The 23,326-nt window shown below is 38.6% G+C and overlaps 1 pseudogene; it reads right to left on the minus strand.

Moving 5' to 3' along the window:
- Positions 1–16,914: 16,914 nt before the first annotated feature.
- Positions 16,915–22,544, minus strand: LOC119522274 (annotated as a pseudogene).
- Between the last annotated feature and the right edge of the window lie 782 nt (positions 22,545–23,326).

The following is a 23,326-nucleotide window of genomic DNA, read 5'->3' on the forward strand; positions in this document are numbered from 1 at the left end:
AATTCCAGGGACTGACCTGGTTGTACACAAGAGCTCAGCATCTCAGAAACTAGAAATAACCATTACAACTCACGAATACACCAAACTGCTATAAGTGCTTACCATATGGAAACCATTACAGTAAGCCTTCCCCTGATAACCTATGCCCTCAGATTCAATTTTCAGAGTTTGCACTTTATAGTTAGTCCATATCAGTGAGGCTTTATAATGTCTGTCTTTTTCATTTCTGGATTATTTCATGCAACATACTGTCCTCAAGGTCCATTTACCTAGTTGCATACCTCACAACTTCATTTCTTCTTGCAACCACTCAATATTCCATTGTATTTATACAACAAAGTTCATCATTCCATTATCAGTCAAGGTAAACTTAGGCCACCTCCATCCAATGAAAATCATAAATGCTGCCACCATAAACACTTGATTTCAAATGTCCATTCATGTCCCTGCTCTCAGTTCTTCCAAGTATATACCCAATAATGGAGTTGTAGGACCATACAGCAACCCCATAGTTAGCTTCCTGTTGATCCACCACACTGCCCTCCAGATGGGCTTTACCATTCTATTTCCCCACCCACAGTGATTAAGTCCACCCCTCTCTCCAAATTTTTCCAGCACTTGTGTCCCTCTGATTATTTTTTAAACCTTCCATCCTAAGTAAGCAATCATTGGTTCCTGATATACTCACATAAATATGCATTCACCACCCCAATCTATATCTGGACATTTCCATTTCTTCTAGAAAAGAAGAGGAAGAGGAGAAAAAAGGAAAAAAAGAAAAAATAATGAAGAAAAAATAGAAGAAAAAATACATGAAAAATTAAGACAACACCACCACCACCACCACCGCCAAGAATCCCATAGCCATCCCTTTTATCTCCCTCCTATAGACTTTTAGTTTTGGTGCATTGCCTTCGTTACAATTAGCAAAGACATATTGCAGTGTTCTGTTAACTATAGACTCTAGTTTGCACTGATTGAATTTTCCTCCAGTACTATCCCATTCTCAACTCCTTGAAAAGTTGACACTCATTTGTTCTCCCTCATGTGAAAACATTCTTGTATTTGCACATTTAATTACCATAATTAACAACTCTATGTTTCACTAAGTTATACTGTCCCATTCTTTGTCTTCTCTCTTTCCTTCTGGTGTCCTACATGCCCATAGCCTTCCTCTTTCAACTGTACTCACACTCATCTTTGTTTGGTGTACTTACAATATTGTTACTGCCATAGAATAATGTGCTTTCTATTTCTGGATCTACACACCCAATTCTGTTGAACATTCTTTAATCCATCAGTCTCAAATGCCTGAACTCTACCCTCTTTCTGTATATTCTCCTGACTACCTGTATTTTCAACCTTAACTCTCAAAGTTTGCTCATTATTTAGCTTGTATGGTAAGTTCATTCAAACACCATAATTATATGGAAAGTTGAATAGGGAGTGAGATATTTTTGGTTTTCACAGGTTAGTGTGAAGCCCCATGGATTATTTACGGGTTTTTATGGAAACAGGACCAACAAGAGATATCTGTAAATATAATACTTTACAAAAGTATTTCACACATGGGGATGCATGAATAGAAACTCCATAGGGCAGGATGCATGACTCCAAATTCTGTAGGGTAGGCAGCAAACTGGCAACTGTGATGAAGGTGTTTGATGAACTCATCAGGAGATGATGGCTAGCAAAAGAAGAAGTAAAGGTTCTCTCTCTTTCTCCCTTAAAATCTAAAACTGATTGGATTAAATCTGGTTAATTGAAGTCTCACTGTGGAAGACACACCCTTCATTGATATAATCAGAGGCAGGTGCAGTCAGTTTACTGATGATTTAGTAAAACAGCCTTCTTATTTATTAACCAGCCACAAATGTCCTTGCAGTAATGGTTAGGCCAGTGCTTGCTTGACCAGACACCTGGACACCATCACCTGGCCAAGTTGACACATGAACCTAACCATAACAGTCCACCCCTTGTCAATTTGGCAGTTAACAATATCACCTTAAACCATACTTAATCTCTAAATAAAGTACTATAACAGACATATATTTCACCTAACATTACTCAGCAGAAATGCATTAAATCGCTCCAGAATAGGGTGCATGTCCTTGGATAAAATTTACTTTTAAATTTGATTTCCTATAACTTAAATATCATGAAATGAAAAAAAAAAAAACACATCTTATGTAATATGATAAGGGAATAAGATAGAGAGGAAAACAAATCTATTTTATTTCTGACATATACAAACATACTCATAACAAAACAAGGAGGAAATATTCATGTCATCATTGTCCTCATTTCTGTAACTTGTCATATGGCTGTAGTTCATATTTATCACTGCCTTCTTCCTCTACCTAGTCCATATTCCCTGTACATCAGCAAGCACTTCAGCTTGCTGTGACTATTTGCCTGATGGTGTAATCCAAGACTTCATTCCTGAAATTTCTGGGCCATTGGTAGTCCTGCCTGGATTGGGTTGTGTTCCGGTTTGCTAATGCAGTCATTATGAAAAATACCAGCAATGGATTGGCTTTCATAAAGGGGGTTTCTGAAGGTCATGAAAATGCCCAAATTAAGGTATCAACCTGAGTATAACTTCACTGAAGGAAGGTCAATGTTATCCAGAAACCCCTGTTAGCTCACAAAGCGTGTGGCTGACATCTGCTTGCTCACAGGTTGCATTTCAAAATGGTGTTATCCAAAATGTTTATAGACTCAGCTTCTGGGAGTAAACTATGGGCTAGTATCTGCAAAGCATCAGCAAAATTTGCTTTTAATGGCTATCTCCAAAATGTCTCTCTAAGCTGCAGCAGCACTAAACTCCATCTTTCTGAGCTTTTGTATGGCTCTGACAAACTAATCAAGACCCACACTGAATGGGTGGGGCCACACCTCCATGGAAATAATCTAACCAAAGTTGTTAACCACAGTTGGGTGGGTCACATCTCCATGGGAACAACCTAATCTATAGATTCCAACTTAATAAACACAAATACATCTGACCCCACAAGATTGCATTGAAAAATGTGGCATTTTGGGGGACATAATACATCCAAACCAGCACATTCCATCCCCTGGGCCCCAAAATGATGTGGTGTTTCCATATACAAAATACATTCATTCCATCACAATATTACAAGAGCTTAAATCATTTCGGTATCAATAGGTAAGTACAAGATCTTTTCAAAATCAATAACAGATGTGGTCTGTCCTAAAGCAAAAATCTCCTCTATCTGTGAAGCTGTGAAACTTAGAACAAGTTATCTGCTTTCAATGTACAAAGGAGGGATAGTCATTGGATAAACATTCTCATTGCCGTAACAAGAAATTGAAAGGAAAACAGGGTTCACAGGACCAAAACAGTTCCTAAAACCCACAGGGAAAACTACATTAGAATTCAAATCGAGAGTCATTTTTAGAATGATGTTTTATCCTTGGTGCTTGAGAGAGCAGGAGTCCAACCATTTCCAAAGGCCTTTCCAGGAGCCATTTTCTCTCCAAATGCTGTGGTGAGTGCTCCAACATATTCACACATTGTGGAGACCACCTTCTTCTTGGCCCTACCATCCTCAAACATCAGGGCATCACCCTGACTCTGCCTCTCCAGGGCAAAGGCTTTCCCCTCTCCAGTGGGGTGGTGGCCAGGCTCTCTGCAATCCTCATGGAATGTGCTCCACCCTCTCTGAGTTCTGGGGTGGCAGCAGTCTTCCTGAACATTGAGGTGAAGGGCTATCCCTCTGCCTCTGGGGCGAACTCCCCCTTTCCATGTTCATGGGTGGTCCTTATCTCCTTGCTGGAGACTTCATGACTCCAGACCTCAACTTCCATGACTCTGTCCTTGAGGAAATTTTTCCATTAATTTGTTCCTTCTCCATCCCCTCCAGTTCAGACTGGCAGTGGTTCTGTCTATATAGACCTTGCAAAAATTCTGTAGGCTTGGTATGGAGTTTACAGGGTTCAAAACCATCAAACAAAAGGAGTTGCCACAAATCCTTTCTGGATAACTCCATCTTCAATCCTGGCTTGTTCTGAAATGAATTTTGGATTCCATGTTTGGTTAAATACTCATGTGAGGCTGTAGCTTCTGGGGTCACACTTTTTGGAAGCCTATAATTTTTCCAAACTATCTGTTTCTGGGTTTGTCTCTCCCACAGTTCATTTCTCAGATTATCTCTGTCCTGTTACATTTTACTATTTTTGCTGCAAGGAGAAGCCAGGCTACATCCTCTACACATAGTCTGGAGATCTCCTCAGCTAAGTGTCCCAGCTGGTCACTTTAAAATTCTGCCTTCCATCCCACACCAGGACACAATTTTGCCAATTTCTCTGCCACTTTAAAACAAGGATCACCTTCCTTCCTGTTTGCAATGACATATTTATCATTTCTGTCTAAGTCCTCATCAGAGGTATCTTTGAAGTCCATATTTCTACCAACAGTCTCTTCAAAGCATTCTAGGGCTTTTCTATCAAGCTTCTCACAATTCTTCCAGAATCTTCCTATCCATTTAAAAAGCCATTCCAGCATGTTTGGCATTTTCAAACTCAGCAGCAGCAGAACCCTACTTCTCTGGTATGAAAATCTCTTCCAGATTGCTAATGTTGTCATTATCCAAAATACCAGAAATGGATTGGCTTTCATAATGGGGGGTTATTTTGTTACAAATTTACAGTCTGAAGTCCATGAAAATGTCCAAATTAAGGTACCAACACAAGTATACTTTCATTGAAGTAAGGCCAATGGTGCCTGGAAAACTCTGTTAGCTCAGAAGGCATGTGACTGGGGTCTGCTTACTCCCTGGTTGTGTTTCAAAATGGCATTCTACAAAATGTCTCCAAGCTTAGCTTCTCAGGGCAAACTCTGGGCAAGTATCTCCAAAGTATCAGCAAAATCTGCTTTCAATGGCCATTTCCAAAATGTATTTCAAAGCTGCAGCAGCACTGAGCACCTTCTGTCTGAGCTTTTATAGGGCTCTGGTAAACTAATGAAGACCCACACTAAATGAATGTTGCTATACCTCCATGAAAATAATCTAATCAAAAGTATTACTGACAGTTGGGTGGGTCACACCTCCATGGAAACAAACTGATCCAAAGATTCCAACCTAATGAACACTAATATGTCTACCCCAACAAGATTTCATTGAAGAGCATGGCATTTTGGGGGAAATAATTCATCCAAACCAGCACAGGTTGTTGCAGTTTTCTATTGATATAATCACAGGGTATGGTAGTACTAAGAGATGCTCTAAGGGATCTCCTGTATTACAGGAAAACTCTTCTTTACCTCCACTCTGTATTTACTGTACTATTTCCCCTTGATAGTCAGAATCAATCACCCTAGCCAGTACAGTAATCCTGTTCCTTGCCTGTTGATTCAGGGGCATGAGAAGCCCAAAGTAGCCAGGTGGCAGTCTTAACTTCCAGCTCAGTGGAATTATTGTGTCTCCTGGTGCAAGCACTCCTCCTTTTGGAACTAAGACTTGTAGACCAGCCAAGCTTAAGGTTGCAGGTACAGGAAGAAAAATCTTTCCTAGTGGATCACTAGGTGTGACAGGGAGTGGTGCCACTCCTGTTTCCACCCCTTGGTTCCTGGACCCATGTATCCTGACTATAGAAGAAACGGCACCATAGAGTGGACACTGACTCAGAGCATACACAGCCTCCTGGAGAACACTGCCCCTACCCTGCAAGGTATTGCAACCCAGTTGGTGCAACAATTAAGTCTTCAAAAGGCCACTCCAATATTCTATCAACCAAGATGCCTGTGGATGATCAGGAACATGATAAGACCAGAAAATTCCATGAACCTGTGCCCATCCTCACACTTCATTTGCTGTGAAATGGGTTCCTTGGTCAGAAGCAATGCTGGGTGGACTGTCATGATGGTGGTTAAGGCATTCTATAAGTCCACAGATGGTAGTTTTGGCAGAAGCATGATGTGCAGGGAAGGAAAACCCATATTTGGAGTATGTTTCTATTCCAGGGAGGAGAAATCACTGTACCTTCCATGATGAAAGTGGTCCACTATAATCAACCTGCTGCTAAGTACCAGGCTGATCACCCCAGGGAATGGTGCCATGTCAGGGACTGAGTGTGGGTCTCTGTTGTTGACAGATTGGGCACTCAGCAGTAGCTGTGGCCAGGTCAGACTTGATGAGAGGGAGTTGATTTTGCTGAGCCCATGCATAAACTCCACCTCTACCACCATGACCACTTTGTTCATGAGCCCATTGGGAAATGACAGGAGTGGCTGGGGAAAGTGGCTGAATGGTATCCACTGAATGGGTCATCTTATCCACTTGATTATTAAAATATTCCCCTGCTGAAGTCACCCTCTGGTGAGCATTCACATGGAACACAACTATCTTCATGTTTTTTGCCCACTAAAAAGGTTTGTCCACATACCTCAGTCACAGACTTCCTTGTCACCAAATTACAAATCATGCTCCTTCCTAGTCCCTGACACATCCAGCCAAACCATTAGCAACAGCCCATGCACCAGTATTCAAATGCACCTCTGGCCAGTTCTTCTTCCAAGAAAAATGAACAACCAGGTGTACTGCTTGAAGTTCCACCCACTGGGAGGATTTCCCCTTACTGCTGTCCTTCAGGGAAATCCCAGAAAAGGGCTGCAGTGCTGCAGATGTCCACATTCTGGTGGTACCTGCATATCGTGTAGAACCATCTGTAAACCAAGCCTGAGTTTCCTCTCCCTCAGTCAACTGATTGTAAGAAACTCCCCAAGATGCCATAGCTGTGGTCTGGGAAAGAAGATAATGTGTCAGGAGTGGGGTCATGGGCTTTTGGGCCACTTCCTCATTCATGTAACATATTTGTGCCTTCAGGACCCACTCAAGTCCTATCTCATATATACCATTTCCATTTTAAGATGGAGTGCTGCCATGCATGCCCAACTTTATGGCTTGGCTGGTCAGATAACACCCAGCTCATGAGAGGTAATTCAGTTATCATGGTAATTTGGTGGCCCATGGTTAAGCATTCTGTCTCTACTAAGGCCCTAATAGCAGGCCCAAAGCACTTTCTCAAATTGAGAGTAGTTATCTGCACAGGATTGTAAGGCTTTGCTCCAAAATTCTAAGAACCTGCATGGTGATTCTCCTATAAGAGCCTGTCAAAGTTTCCAAACAGCATCTCTATTTGCCACTGGCACTTCCAGCACCATTGGATCAGCTGAATCATATGGGCCAAGTGACAGAGCAGCTTTCACAGCAGCCTGGACCTATTGCAGAGTCTCATGTTGTTGCCATCCCCCTCAAAACTAGAAGCTTTTCCAGTCACTTGGTAAATGGGCCAAGGTAGCATGTCAAAATGAGGAAAATGTTTCCAAAATTCAAAGAGGCCAACTAGGCATTGTGTCTCTTTTTTGGTCATAGGAGGGCCAGATTTAACAGCTTATCCTTCACCTTTGAAGGGATATCTCAACATACTCCATGCCTCTGGATGCCTAGAAATTTTACTGCGGTGGAAGCCCCCTGTATTTTTGTTGGATATATCTCCTATTCTCTGACATGCAAATGTCTTATCAGTGAATCTAGGCTAGTTGTTGCTTCTTGCTCACTAGGTATGATCAACATGATACCATCAATATAATGGACCTGTGTTATGTCTTTTGGGAGTGAGAAACAGTCAAGGTCACTGCAGACAATATTATGACATAAGGCTGGACAGTCGATATACCCCTGAGGTAGGAGAGTGAAGGTATACTACTGGCCTTGCCAGCGGAATGTAAACTTTTTCTGGTGGTTATTACAAACTGCTATTGAGAAAAAAGCATTTGGTATATCAATAGCTGCATACCAGGTACAAGATGATGTGTTGATTTGCTCAAGCAACCTGGATAAGCTTACAATAATCCACTGTCATCCTCCAAGATTCATCTGTTTTCTGCACAGGCCAAATACAATAGTTGAATGAGGACATGATGGGAAACACATCCCCTGCAACCTTTAAGTCCTTAAGAGTGGCATTAATCTCTGCAATCCCTCCAGAAATCCAGTATTGCTTCTGGTTTACTGTTTTGCTAGGCAAGAGCAGTTCTAGTGGCTTCCATTTGTCCTTTCCTACCATAATAGCCCTCATTCCACAAGTAAGGGAAACAATGTGGGAGTTCTGCCAGTTACTGAGTATGTCTATTCCAATTATGCATTCTGGAACTGGGGAAATAACCACTGAATGGGCCTGCAGACCAACTGGTCCTACTGTGAGATGGACCTGAGCTAAAACTCCATTGATCACCTGACCTCCATAGACCCCTACTCTGACTGGTGGACCAGAGTGACATTTTGGGTCTCTTGGAATTAATGTCAGTTCTGAACCAGAGTCTAATTATCCCTGATATATATGATCATTTCCTTTTCCCCAGTGCCCAGTTACCCTGGTAATAGGTGGTAGGGTGCCCTTGGGGAAGGCTGGGAGGAAGATTAACAGTATAAATTTTGAGCAGTGTAACAAGGTCCGTCCCCAAAGGTACCTGGACTTCCCCTCATTCAAGGGGTACTGGGCCTGTAAACTGCCTCAAGTCTGGGAATTGATTAAGGGGCCATGACTGTGTAATTCAAGTTAGATCTTTGTTGACTTGACCTAAAATTCTTCTGCTTACACAGATCAAACAGGGATTTAGTAGACTGCTGATCTATTTTACTTCTAGGTACTCCATGATCTATTAGCCAACACCATAAGTCTCTGTGAGTCAGATTATTTGGACTGATGCTTTCAGCCTGTTTCCCATTATGGTAGCCATGCCCACCTTTTCTTTGGTGACTAACTGCTGCAATGTGGATTCTGCCAACTCAGTATCTGATTATGCCCATTGCATTTAAGGATTCCAGCTCATTGACAGCAGTTCCCACAGTAATAACTGACCTACAGAGAAGGGCAACTGCAGAGCTCTTCAGGGATGATGGAGCTAGTCTCACACATTTATTCCTAATGGTCCTGGTAAAAGGTGTGCCCTCTGGACATTCCAGGGGTGTGTGAGCAGGTTTTCCATTATAAATTCTATTCAACATTCTAATCTCTCTAAGCCTTTGAATCCAGTCCTCTACATTATACCATGGCTGTTCTGACATTTTGACCTCATGTAATGTTGGCTACCTTTTAATCCATGTTTCAACCAAACACCCAACTATAAGTTAAGGCCATTTCTAACCCCTTGACCTACAACATTGAGTGTTGCCAAGAGATGGAAACAACCCAAATGTCCTTCAACAGATGAGTGGATAGATAAAATGTGGTATGAAGTCTATTTATTAGTAGAATTTTATTATGATTTTTTTTATAATTTCAGTTTAGGAAAATGAGAAAACAGAATATTACTAAAGAAGGAATAAAAACTCACCTACAATTTCACTAGCCAGTATTAGTATTAATGTATTTTATTCCAGTCTTATATCTAGACATAATTTTAATAAATTTAAAATTAAACTGATGTTACATTTTCTATCCTTTTCTTTACACTGATCATTAAATTATGAGAATTCACCTTTATCAATACATTTTTATTTCATTTACAAAATATTGTATGCTTTGTTCTGTGTTAGTAGTTGTATAAGAACAATAGATTAAAGTGGACTTCATCAAAATTAAAACTTTTCTGGATCAAAGGGCATTATTGAGAAAGTGAACAGACCACCTATGGAATGTAGGGAAACAGTTACAAATCAAATATTTGATAAAGGTTTAATATCCAGTATATATAAAACTCCTACAACTCAACAGGAAGAAAACACAATCAAATAAAAAAAAAAAAAAACTGTGCAAAGACTTGAATAGGAATTTCTCCATAGAAGATGTACAAATGACCAATAAGCACAAGAAAGTATGCTCAACATCATTAGTCATCATAGAAATGCAAATTAAAACCAAATGATATACCAATTCCTACCAAATTAGATGAGTTTTTTAATGAAAAATAACACGTGTTGGAGATGATGTGGAGAAATCAGAACACTCATACATTATTGGTGGAATTGTAAAATGGGGGTGCCACCATGGAAACCAGTTTGGCCATTCTTCCAAAAGTTAAAAATAGAACTGCAATATGTCCCAGGAATTCTCCTCCTGGATATATACCTGAAAGAATTGAAAGCAGGGACTCAGAATCCTGTACTCTATTGTTCATAGCAGCATTAAAAATGTAGCCAAAGATAGAAACAATCCAAGTGTTCATTGACAGATGGGTGGATAAACAAAATGTAGTATATATGTATGATGGGATATTATTCAGCTTTAAAAGGGAATGAAGTTGTGATACATCCTATAAAATGCATGAACCTCAAAATCATATTAAATGAAAGAAGGTAGACACAAAAGGACAAATATTGTATGATTCCACTTGTATGAAATATCTAGAATAAGTAAATTCATGGAGACAAAAATGAAGATTTGAGGCCACCAGGGACTGGAGTAGGGAGGGAGGAAGAAATAGGGAGTTATTGCTTATTGGAACAGAGCTTCTATTTTCAGCCATGGAAAAAATTGTTGTTAGGGATGATGATGACATCAGAACATTATGAATGCAATTAATACCAATGAAGTATATACATAAAAATGATTAAAATGGGAAATTTTGTTATGTGTATTTAAATATTAACATGATTAAAAAATTGAAAATATTAGAGTTCATGCCATATAGGAAAAACACACACAAAGTAAATATAATTTGTGGACTATATTATAGTGGGGAAGACAATCAAGTGACTGTACAATTGCAAATTAGTGTATTTTTAAAAATATATATACATTTAATGGGTGTCTCCCAGAATAGTTTAATACATTTTTATTATGAAATTTAACACATATACAGAACAGTGATAACTTTCAATGTATGTTTTAACAAATAGAGATCAAATTTCAGAAAACATTATGGGTTACATTTCCACCATTTCAATTATTTCCTTCTAGCTATTCTAATACCCTAATATCTAATACATACGTATAAAGAGTCAGTATTCATAATTCTTTGTTAAATCCTATATTGTCTGTTGCTAACACTTCCTCTCATTTAATCATATGCCTGATCTTCAGGGGTGTCTTGGAAGTATCCACCCAACTAGATCATATTAAAGAGGGGTGTCAACACTATGGGGTTGGGAGCTGCTGGTTGATATTCTCAAATAGTCTGTTGCCACTGGGTTTTAGGACTTGTCTGGCATAGGATCACTCTGGTTTCTGAAAAATAAACTTAGTGAGTGAAACATTTATAGGATCTTAAAGAAGGGGACTACTGTTGGTTAGTGCTTGGCATACTGTGGCCATTTGGGATATCTAGCTGGAACTTGCATTAAGAGTAAACTGCAAGATAGACTCTCAACTCTATTTGAAATCTCTTAGCCACTGTAATGTTATTTTGTCAGCTTTCTTTTCCCCCTTTTGGTCAAAAAGGTATTTTCAATACCTCAATGCCAGGGCCAGGCTCATTCCTGGGATTCATGACCCACATGGGGGTGGTGGTCGTTAATGAAATTATTTGCCTAGTTGTGCTTAGAAAGAGAAAGGCCACATCTGAGCACAAAAGTGGTTATGTGGAGGTGCCTCTTAGGCATAATTATAGGAAGTCTTAGCCTCCCTTTTACAGTCATAAGTTTCACAAGAGCAAGCCTCAAGATTGAGGGCTTTGCTTATAAAGTATGGGGTACCTAAATTCACATAGCATACATTCTGTCAAAGGTAAACAATCAGTAACTCACATTATTTTCACTTAGTTGTACAATCATCACCCTCAATTTTAAATAATTATCACAACACAAAACATCCCAAAGCTCTTGTCAGCCCCTTATTATTCATTCCTAGTATTAGTGTAGTACTTGTAAGGTATTCCTATTAAATATAGTCTATAATATGCAATGGGTAGTTTTTCCATATACCAATCTGTTGTTAACTCTTTGTAACAGTGTCATATCTTAGCAGTATATCATGCAAACACTTATATTTTTAGTGCTAATCTGTGGGATACATGCCTTTAAGCAACCACTTTTGATCATGTTTACCTTAAATGTGGCACTGATACTTATAATCCCATTAATGAACAACCATCACCCCTGTCTATTCCCATTCCTTTAAGTTTGCTCTCATTATCATGTCTACACATATTAGGTTATCATTCCCCCTTCACTAGCTTGTGTCTATCTCTAGGTCCCTTATATTCTACATTATAAGACACTGATTTTACATTGTTCATGAAGTTCATATTAGTGATAATGTATGAATTCTCTCCTTTTGTGTCTGACTTGTTACACTCAGCATTATGTCTTCAAGTTTCATCCATGTTATATTTCAAAACCTTGTTCCTTCTTACTGCTGTTCATGTCTTTGCTTTCAGTTATTCTGAGTATATACTGAGAAGTGGAATTGCCAAATCATAGGGTAACTAAATATCTATTTTTCTGAGGAATTTCCAAACTCTCTTCCACAGAAGCTGTACCATTATACATTTCAACCAGAAATGAAAGCGTTCCAATTTCTCCACATCCAATTCAGCATTTGTAGATTCCTGTTTGTTTAATGGCAGCCAATTTTTGGTGTGAGATGATATATCATTTTGTTTTTCATTTGCATTTCCATAATAGCTAGTAGAGATGAACATATTTTCATGTGTTTCTTAGCCATTTGTATTTTGTCTTTGGAAAAAAAATGTCTTTTCATATCTTTTGCCCATTTTATAAATGGACTATTTGTGCTATTGCCCTTGAATTGAAGGATTTCTTTGTATATGAAGGATATCAATCTCTTATCAGATATATGGTTTCCAAATATTTTCTCCAATTGCATTGGATGCTTCTTCACCTATTTGACAATTCCTTAGAGGTAGAGAAGCTTTTGATTTTGAAGGGTTCCCATTTTTTTTTCTTTAATTGCTCATGCTTTAGGTATAAGGTCTAAGAAGACACCTACTACTACCAGGTTTTGAAGATGATGTTTATCTTCTAGGAGTTTTATGGTACTGTGACTCATATTGAGGTTTTTGATCCACTTTGACTTAGTTTTTGAATAGGATGTCAAGAAGAGATCTTCTTTCATTCTTTTGAATATAGAGATACAGTTCTCCCAGTTGCACTTGTTGAAGAGACTCTTCTGTCCCAGTTCTGTGGATTTGGAGGCCTAATCAAAAATCAGTCCACCAGAGATCTGGGGGGCTATTTCCAAACTATTGACTTAATTCTAATGATTCCTATGTTTATCTTATGCTAGTACCATGCTATTTTGAATATTGTGACTTTATAGTAGGCTTTAAAGTCAGGAAGTGTAAGTCCTCCCACTTTGTTCTTCTTTTTTTGAATTATTTTAGCAATTTGAGTACACTTTACCTTCCAAATAAGTTTGTTAACTAGGTTTTCCAAGTCTGCAAATTAGTTGTTGGAGTTTTGATTGGTATTGCATTGAATCTGTAGATCAGTTTGGGTAGAATTAACATCTTAATGATGTCTAGCCTTCCTATCCATGAACATGGAATATCCTTCCACATCTTTAGGTCCCCTTTGATTTCTTTTAGTAAAGGCATGTAATTTTACTACTAATTTTATGTGACTTTTAGTACTAATTTTACTCTTCTGGGTAGCGGTATTTTACATGAATGGCTAAATTTATTCCTAAGTACTTGATTTTTCAGTTGATATTGCAAATGGAATTGTTTTTTGAGTGTCTCTTCAGTTAGGTCATTTCTAGTGTATAGGCATGTTACTGACTTATGTGTATTAATCTTGTATTCTGCTACTTTGTTGGATTTGCTTATTAGCTCAAGTAACTGTGTCATTGATTTCTCAGGATTTTCCAAATACATGATCATATCATCTGCAAATAAAGACAGTTTTATTTCTTCCTTTCCAATTTGGATCCCTTTTATTTCTTTTTCTTGCTGGATAGCTCTGGCTAGAAGTTTTAGCACAATGTTGAATAATAGTGGTGACAGCAGGCATCCTTGTCTCATTCCTCATCTTAGGGGGCAGGCTTTCAGTCTCACACCATTGAGTACTATACTGGCTGTGGGTTTTTGTATGTGACCTTTTTCATATTGAGGATGTTTCTATCAATTCCTACTTTTTGAAGTGATTGATGTTGAATTTTGTCAAATACTTTTTCCGCATCTATTGAGAAAATCATTTGATTTTTCCCTTTTGATTTGTTAATGTGTTATATTACATTTATTTTCTTATTTTGAACCACTCTTGCATGCCTAAAATGAACCCAACTTGGTCATGGTATATGATTCTTTAAATGTGTCTTTGGATTTGATTTGCAAGTATTTTCTTGAGAATTTTTGCATCTATATTCATTAGGGAGATTGGTCTGTAGTTTTCTTTCTTGTAGCATCTTTTTCTAGTTTTGATATTACAGTGATTTTAGCTTCATAAAATGATTTAGAGGGTGTTCCTTTTCCTTTCAATTTTTTGAAAGAATTTTAGCAGCAATGGTGTCAGCTCTTTTCAGAAAGTTTGGTAAAATTCCCCTGTGAAGCCATCTGGGCTTGGACTTTTATTTGTAGGAAGCTTTTTGATGATTGATTGAATCTCTTTACTTGTGACTGGTTTGCTGAGGTCTTCTATTTCTTCTCAGATGAGTCTAGGCTGTTCATTTCCAGGATATTCTCCATTTCTTCTAAATTGTCTAGTTTGTTGGTGTACAGTTCTTCATATAATCATCTTAAGGTTTTAAATTTCTTTAAAATTTAAAATTTCTTTAGGATCCACAGTTATGTGCCCCCTCTAATTTCTGATTTATTTTTATTTGGGACTTCTCTGTTTTTTACTTTTTCAGTCTAGCTAAGGATTTGTCAATCTTGTTGATCTTCTCAAAGAAACTACTTTTGGTTTTGTTTTCTCCATTTTTTTTTTTTTTTGCTCTCCATATAATTATTTCTTTGCCTTAATCCTTGTTATTTCTTTTCTTCTACTTGCTTTTGGGTTACTTTTTTGATAAATCTATAGCTTCTTCAGTTGTTCATTTAGCTCTTTGATTTTAGCTTTCTTCCATTTTTATGCATTTAAAGCTATAAATTTCCCCAGTGCTGAGTTTACTGCATCCTATAGGTGTTGATATGTATCTTCTGTTTTTCTTTCATCTCTAGATATTTTCCAAATTCTCTTTCAATTTCTTCTTTATCCAATGATTGTTTAGGAGTGGGTTGCTTAACCTCCTATTTGTGAATGTTCTGGCTCTTTTGTGGTTATTGCTTTCTAGTTGCTTTCCAGTATGTTCAGAGAATGTGCTTTGAATAATTTCAATTTTTAAAAATTTATTTATTTGTGCCCCAGCATATGACCTGTCCTGGAGAACATTCCATGAGCACTAGAGAAGAATGCATATCTTGGTAATTCAGGTTGTAACACTCTATATATGTCTATTAAGTGTAGTTCATTTATCATATTGTCTGGGTTCTCACTTTTCTTATTGGTACTTGATTGTGTTGTTCTATCTATAGAAGAGCATGCTGTATTTAACTTTCCCACTATTATTGTAGAAATATCTAATTCTTCCTTCAGTTTTGCCAATGATTATCTCATGTAATTTGGAGCAATTTGATTAGGTGCATAAGCAATATGATTGTTATTTCTAGTTGGTGAATTGTCCCTTTTATTAATATGTAGTGTCCTTTTTCTCTTATGACATCTTCACATTTAAAGTCTCTTTTGTTTGATATTAGTATTGCTACCCTTGTGTTCTTTTGGCTGTAGCTTGAGGGAATATTTTTTCCACCCTTTCACTTTCTATCTTTTTGTGTCACTGGGTCTAAATGAACTGCTTGTAAACAGCATATTGATGGTGCATACCTTTTAATCCATTTTGACAATCTGTATCTTTTAATTGGGTAGTTTAATCCATTCGTGTTCTATGTTATTACTGTGAAGGCAGTTACTGAGCTATCCATTTCATCCTTTGTTTTTTATTTGTCAGATCTGTTCCCCCTCCTATTTTTTTTCCTTTAAGTTACCCTTGCTAACACTCTTCAGTACTTTGCCATTTTCAGACCACTCTCTCCTTTGTTTCTTCTCAGTCAATAGAACTCCCTTTAATATTTCTTGCAGGGCAGGTCTCTTGTTAACAGTTTCTCTCAGCATTTGTCTGTGAAAATTTTAAACTCTCCCTCAATTTTGAAGTAGAGGTTTCCTGGATAAAGAGTTCTTGGCTGGCAGTTTCTCTTTCAGTGTGTTATGTATGTCATCCCACTGCCTTCTCACCTCCATGGTGCACTCTGAGTAGTCAGTATGTAGCCTTATGTGGTTTCGCATCTATGTGGTGAATCACTACTCTCTTGCAGCTTCCAGGAGTTTGTTCTTCTCCTCAGCATTTGAAAATCTAATTTGTATATATCTCAGAATGCACTTATTTACATTTATTCTATTTGGAGTTTGTTGGGCATCTTCAATTTGTGTGTGGTTGCGAAGTTTTCCCCAACTATATCTTCAAATACTCCTCCCAGCTCTTTACTCTTCTTTTCACCTTCTGGTACACCAATGATTCTTATATTTGGGCCCTTCATGTCATCCATCATTCCCTGAGATCCAGTTCAATTTTTTCAATTTTTTTCACCATTTGTTCTTTGGTGCATTTGCATTCAATTTCTCTGCCCTGTAGTTCACATATTCTTTCTTCTGCCCCTTTAAATCTGCTGTTCTGTGTCATATATATGTACACTCTTTTATTGTTATCTTTGGAAACACAGGCTCATAAGGGGAATTTAATGGTGGTAAAAGAAATAGAAAATGTTTGGCAATATTCAAGATATTTTTATTTCAGTCATAATTAATAGGATTTTTGCTGCTTCCTCTTAAAGCCAAATAAAACAAAGCAATATAAACATTACCATTGGAAATCAATCCATGGGGTAGTTTAAAAAATTATCTAAATCTCAAAAACAATTAGATAAAAATCAAATTATCAATTTTTACTATCTTACATTGTGGAAACAAAGCAAATATTAACATCTTGTGTACTGTTGAACTCTTTCACAATCTTGATTCTTTCCTCTGATTTTCTATTTCCATCAAGTTTTTGGTATTCAAGCCTACATGCCATGCAGTATTGCTACAGCACATCAAGGAACTTGGTGGAAAATGAGAAAAGAAGAACTTTGTTTTTTTCTGCCATGATTTAATAGTTGCTGAACTACCTTCATTTTACCACTGTATTTTGGGTCAGAAATTATTTGGAAGACTGCATATTTGCTTTTCTGCATAAAATCTGGGAATCTGGAAAAAACAGGATCACATATCTTTTTGGTAAGTGTTTCCTGTTTTTTGGAGGTGCTAGCAGCTTGAAGCATAGGGCATATTTAGCCACCTTCTGAAGGACTGCACAGTAACTTAAATACAATTTTTCTCTGTCTCACTGTGTGAATTGGTCTCATAACAACAGTTTCTTTCTTTTTGGCCACTGTGGCAGGTACAAGTCTCAGAAGACTGAAGTATCAAAGTTACATCTTCTGTTTCTAACACTGATAGCTTTCTGAAAAACTGCCAGGGAATTATACACCATCCAGTCTTCCTTCTTAGGCAACTGATTCTTGATAACAGTCTTGGTTCACCTGAGAAACTAGCCTTTTGGCTTTTTTGCAAGTCTTCACATCGCTATTTGTCCAGTAGCTATTTCTCTTTTTATTGCTGTATGTCTCTGACCATATTCTACTGGATCAGAAAATTCCTTCTTGAAGTAGATCCTGCTGCCTAACAGTCCTGGCACAGCCAAGCCCATAACACACCACAGTTCCTTTATGTTGTTCTGAAGAATGGTTCCAGTGAGGCCAAGTGGACATTACATTTTAAAGCTTTCATGATTTCTGTTATTCTAGCTTTTGGATTCTTGAGTCTATGAGTTTCATCCACAATGACAGCTAACCATTCCAAACTGTTAAGTTTATCTTGGCATACATGCAGTGTTTCATAAGTTATTAGAGCAATTTCATATTCCCTCAGCTTTAGAAGGATTGATTCATTGTTTTTTTTTTGTTACCATATAAAATTATGACTCTGAAATATCCCCAGGTGTCCAATTCATCCTTCTAGTTATAAAGGACAGAAAGATGAGAAGCTATTAACAACATCTTTTTGCTGCACAAGTAAAGGGTTCCATTTTCATACTTCTTAGTAGAAACTCTGGTATGTTATTTTCATTATCCTCATGAGTTCCATTTGTATGCAAAACTGCAGCCAGAAATTAAATAACCCTCTTCTTTGGATGTAGTGTCCATAGAGAAACTGAGCTCCTCCCTTTGGTAGTCTCTCAAATACCTATTAACAATATAAGAAATAGAGTATCCATCTTCAGGTTACTTAAAAGCAGATGGAAATTTTAGGTCTGGGAAATAAGGTTTTCCAAATCATCATCAAATATAAAACTCCTAGAGCAATCCAAAAGATTTTACTACTTGCAGTCTTTTTTTTTTTTTTGATGATATATTTTGGTGATTTTATACTGAGTCACATACTTAAAGGCACACTTACTGAATAAAAGTATTAAATTCTTGAGGTTTTAATTAAAAGTTCATAAGGTGCCTTCATAAATTCCTGTATATCATAGTGATTAACTGGATATAATTTCCTTAACAAAAGCAACTTGAAAAGTTATTGGCACATGGTATTTTTTTCTTTCCCTTTCTTTTGGTAATTCCAAAGTCTCTTCACAAGTCTTCTTTTCCAATTTGTTTAAATTTTCCTTAACATTTATTCTGGGTACCCAACTCTGCTATAGAATAGGGTGATGTGCCAGTCAGAATATATTGTGTCCCCCAAATGCCATTATCTGTGATGTAATCTTGTGTGGGCAGATGTTATCAGTGTTGATTAGATTGTAATTCTTTGAGTGTTTCTGTGGAGATGTGCCCCACCCAGCTGTGGGTGATGACTCTGATTGGATAATTTCCATGGAGGTGTTGCTCTGCCCATTCGGGGTGGGTCTAAGTTGAGTCACTGGAGCCATATAAATGAGCTGACAGACAGCAGGAACTCAGTGCAGCTGTGAGTGACATTTTGAAGAGGAACTACAGCCAAGAGGGACACTTTGAAGAAAGCACAGGAGCTACAGATGAGAGACAGTTGGAAGACAGCTGTTGAAAGCAGACTCTTGCTCTGGAAAAGCTAAGAGAGGACAAATTCCCCAAGAGCAACTGAGAGTGACATTCTGAAGAGGAGCTGTAGCATAGAGAGGAACATCCTGGGAGAAAGCCATTTTGAAACAAGAACTCTGGAGCAGATGACAGCCTCTTGCCTTCCCAGCTAACAGAGATTTTCCAGACACCATTGGCCAACCTCCAGTGAAGGTGCCCGATTTCTGAAGTGTTCCCTTGGACACTTTATAGCCTTTAGACTGTGACTGTGTAACCAAATAAACCCCCTTTTATAAAAGCCAATCCATTTCTGGTGTTTTGCATTCTGGCAGCATTAGCAGACTAGAACAGATTTTGGTACCAGAGAAGTAGGGTGCTTTTGATGCTGAATTTGCAAATACCAAACATGTTGGAGAGGCTTTTTAAATGGATAAGGGGAAGATTCTGGAAGAATTGTGGGGAGCTTGATAGAAAAGGCCTAAACTGCTTTGAAGAGACTGTTTGTGGAATATGGACTCTAAAGATACTGCTGATGAGGGCTTGAGGAGAAATGATAAATGTGTTGTTGTGAACTGGAAGAAAGGCAATCCTTGTTTTAAAGTTGCAGAGAATTTGGCAAAATTGAGTCCTGGTGTTGGATGGAGGGCAGAATTTGAGAGCAACAACCTGGAATATTTAGCTGATGAGATCTCCAAGCAAAATATAGAAGTAGCCTGGCTTCTCCTTGCAGCTTATAGTAAAATGTGAGTGGAGAGAGACAGACTTAGAGCTGAAATCTTGGGTTCAAAGAAACCAGAAGCTGATGGTTTGGAAAATTCCAGGCTTCCAGGGGGTGGAATCCCAGAAGCTGCAGCCCAACATGAGGATGTTACCAAACATGGAATCCAGCCACCATTTCAGTACAAGCCAAGATTGGAAAGGGAGTTAAGCAGAAAGGATTTTTGGAAAGTCCTGTTGTCTGATGGCTTTGACCCCTGTGTGCTTCATGCAAAGCCAACAGAATTTTTGTGAGATCTTTATAGACAGAGATGCTGCCAGTCTGGACTGGAGGAGACAGATAAGGAACAAATTGCAGGAAAATTTTCTTCAAAGACAGAGCCATGGTGGTTGAGGTCTGGAGTCAAGAGGTCTCAGGCTGGGAGAGCAGAGCAGCCCACATGCATGGAAAGGGTGAGTTTGCCTTGGAGGTCGAGGGTGGGTATTCCACCTGGATGTTCAGGAAATGTTCTGCCACCTCAAGCCCCAAAGAGGGTGGAGCACATTCCCAGGGAATTGGGGAGAGCCTGGCTGCCACCCCACTGTTCTGAAGGAGTTGAACGTGTGCCCCAGAGATGGAAGGGAATCCGGTTGCTGCCCCAATGTTTGAGGAGGGTGGGGCCAAGAAGGTGTTTTTCCCACTGTGTGGATATGTTGGAGCACTCACCTAAGCATTTGGAGAGGAAAGGGCTGCCACAAAGACCCTTAGAAAGGGTTAAACTCCCACTCTCTCAAGCCCCAAGTATGCAACATCATTCTGTTAATGACTCTCGGACTTTGAAATCTAATGGAGTTTGTCCTGTGGGTTTTAGGAACTGTTTTGGTCCTGTTAACCCTATTTTCCTTTCATTTTCTCCTATGGCAATGGGAATGTTTATCCTATGAATGTCCCTAGTTTGTAAATTGGAAGTACATAACTTGTTCTAAGATTATAGTTCCACAGCTAAAGGATAATTATGCCTTAGGACTGACCATGCCTATAATTGGTTTTGATAGAATTTTGTACTTAACTATTGTTACTGAAATGATTTAAGTTTCTGTGATATTGTTGTGGGATGAATTACTTTGTATATGGAAAGATAATGTCATTTTGGGGTCCAGGGGGTGGAATGTGCCAGTTTGAATATATTTTGTCCCCCAAATGCCATTATCTTTGATGTAATCTTGTGTGGGCAGATGTTATCAGTGTTGATTAGATTGTAATTCTTTGAGTGTTTCTTTGGAGATGCGCCACACCCAACTGTGGGTGATGACTCTGGAGAATTTCCACGGAGGTGTTGCTCTGCCCACTCGGGGTGGGTCTAATTTGAGTCACTGGAGCCATATAAGTTAGCTGATGGACAGAGGGAACTCAGTGCAGCTGAGAGTGAACTTCGGAAGAGGAGCTACAGCCAAGAGGTACACTTTGAAGAAAGCACAAGAGCTGCAGATGAGAGAGATTTTGAAGATGGCCATTGGAAGCAGACTCTTGCTCCAGAGAAGCTAAGAGAGGACAAATACCTCAAGTGCAAATAAGAGTAACATTTTTCAGGAACTGCAGCATAGAGAGGAACATCCTGGGAGAAAGCCATTTTGAAACCAGAACTTTGGAGCAGATGCCAGCCATGTGCCTTTCCAGCTAACAGAGGTTTTCTGGACACTGTTGGCCAACATCCACTGAAGGTACCTGATTGCGGATATGTTACCTTGAACACTTTATGGCCTTAAGACTGTAACTGTGTTTCCAAATAAACCCCCTTTTATAAAAGCCAATCCATCTCTGGTGTTTTGCATTCTGGCAGCATTAGCAAACTAGAACAGTCACATTCTTTTGTTGAGCTTGTTGTCTATCAATATCTACTACTTCTTCCTGAATGACAACTAGTTGCAAACTGGAACCAGGTGTCCTAGGCCACTCAAGAACTAAAATCCTTACACAGACAATTGCCAAATATCCTTTTTACTCCAAAATTTCCTTATTTTCATCCTTCGCTATCCAAGTCTGACAGCTTATTCAGGTTACACCATTATTTACAGGGAAGTCATTCTCATTGATTATGTTAAGAACATTTTTTTAGACCCCTTCCCATCATCTTTCCAGGTAGTAACATTAACCCTGAAACTGTCCTGGAACTTGCTTCCTTTATGAAAATTGTTGATGCATGCAGCCATACTCATTCATTTACATTGTTGTACAATATTTCATTGTATGATTATCAATTTACAAGTTTTTGCAGTGTATAAGCAGCTTCAATGCCTCTCAAAATTATGGTCCAAAGGAGTTTTTCCAAATACTTAAGTTTATTAATGACATCTTCAGAGGTTCTTATGGCCTGCTATGTTGTGGCTTCTTGGAACATCCTGGCAGAACTGAAACTGAGATGTGATAATTGTTTTTGAACCCAGGGAGGGTAAAGTCATGACTCTAAGGCACTGCAGGTCTCAGACTGGTAGTTGCAGAGTGTCCATCTTTTGCCCCCTGGCTGCTGGCAATGCCCTTCTTGCAGTCTTTTAAGGGGTACTTTCCTTTCTAGAGAATCTGAATACAAGATGATTGCAAATATTTTCCTATTTTCATCCACTGTGATAGACTTTATGCTTGCTTTGCAATGTTTTTCATTATCTGGAGAAGGTCAAGACATCTTGCTCCTGGATGCCATATGTCTTTGCTGGAAGTTTCTGCATGTGACTTTGGAACAGAGGGATACACCTGGCCAGGGGTAAGGGCCTGGCAACCCAGCAGCATTTAACACCTGACAGTTTGAAGGCAGTGAGGAAGGCAGGGGCAAAAAGGCCATGGCCAACACCTTCCAACACTTTCTGCACATTGCCCCAATAAAGCCCAATACCAAGGGATGTGGGAAGCAAAGGTGGAGGCTTAGGGGAGCTAACGAGAAGGGGATGGCAGCATGAGGAAGTGGTGAAGCTGAAGGGCACTGTGTGAACCTGCCAGTGTGGTGCTCACCAAGTAGACTCAAGCTTCGTTGCCAGGGGAGGACAGGATGTGGGCATGGTGATGCCTTATGCTCCCTCTCAGGGCCAGGCCTCTCTCCACATTACACTGGCTATGAACTGTCATTGAGATCTGGCACAAACAAAATCTTCATTTTCATCGTTAGAGTGATCATCCTTCTGTCTGTCCCCCAGAAGACTTGTAGCATAACAGTTTGTCTCTATTTTTTTTTTAAATTTGATCAACAGTATCTTTTATTTCCATAAGATCTGCTATTATTTATTCTTTCAAATTCTTCTTTATTCTCTTCTAGAGTCTTCTTGATACCCTTTATGTCCATAGCGAACTCATTGAAGTTGTTTTGGAGATTTGTGTGCACTTCTTTGATTAAGTTCTCCAAATTTTGTTTATCTTCCAACTTTTTAATTTGCTCATTTGGCTTTTTCATGTCTTCTAGTTTCTTTATGTGCTTTATGGTTTTCTGTTATTGGCCTTGGGACATTTTCTTATCTTGATAAGTTTATTTTGGGATATGTAGGATTATTTGAACATTTGTCTACAATTTGGCAGAGCTA

This window comes from Choloepus didactylus, chromosome X (genome assembly GCF_015220235.1).
Source record: "Choloepus didactylus isolate mChoDid1 chromosome X, mChoDid1.pri, whole genome shotgun sequence".
NCBI classification, from domain to species: Eukaryota; Metazoa; Chordata; class Mammalia; order Pilosa; family Megalonychidae; genus Choloepus; species Choloepus didactylus.